Consider the following 680-nt stretch of genomic DNA (forward strand, 5'->3'; position numbering starts at 1 on the left):
CCTTTCCCTCTTTCTCCAGCTATCAAAATTTTCAACTTTTAAGACCCAGTTCAGATTCTATCTCTACCCTATAATTAACCTAGATCCCTTCTCAAACAGAACGAATCGCTTTCTTCCATAATATTAACCAAAATTATCCTTTCTAATCTTCCCAATATCCCTGCAAAGTATCATTAAGTATTTGCAGATCAGAAAAGGTTCTTTTCTAGTCAGAAAGACTATAGAAGGCTCTTTCTCTAGTCAGAAAGACTATACTCTCAGGAATCATTTCTATGGTTTTTTACTAGAGAAATTTCTCTGAATGTGTAGAGCACCAGATACCAAGAGGAGGAGCTGCGTTCTCCTCTGAGCATGAAGTGAGTCCTTGGTGTTCCTTCTCTGCAACTGCCATTTGCCATTGATCGTTCTTCTCTTCCTCTGGGAGAGTAAGAGGGTAAAGGATGCAGTCTGAGTGATTCCCGTTTTAGAAAAGAAAAAGAAAAGTCTCTTGGATATTGCATAATTAACCTATACCCCTAGTGACTGATAGGAGCAGAATTTGAACTCATAACTTCCCAGTGGCCATGTTCTTTCCAGCACACTAAGTTTTCCTTCATGCCTTGGCTTCCCATGACAGAAACTGCACTCTATATATATTCTCTTATGACATCTTCAACTAGCCCCGTGAATACATGTTATCA

The 680-nt window shown here is 39.1% G+C and overlaps 1 non-coding gene across 1 annotated transcript; it reads left to right on the plus strand.

The window, feature by feature from the left end:
- Positions 1–245: 245 nt before the first annotated feature.
- Positions 246–456, plus strand: LOC119624994 (small nucleolar RNA U3). The gene has a single exon (XR_005241148.1). It is a non-coding gene; the product is annotated as a small nucleolar RNA U3 (small nucleolar RNA).
- Positions 457–680: the final 224 nt, after the last annotated feature.

This window comes from Chlorocebus sabaeus, chromosome 8 (genome assembly GCF_047675955.1).
Source record: "Chlorocebus sabaeus isolate Y175 chromosome 8, mChlSab1.0.hap1, whole genome shotgun sequence".
Taxonomy (NCBI): domain Eukaryota; kingdom Metazoa; phylum Chordata; class Mammalia; order Primates; family Cercopithecidae; genus Chlorocebus; species Chlorocebus sabaeus.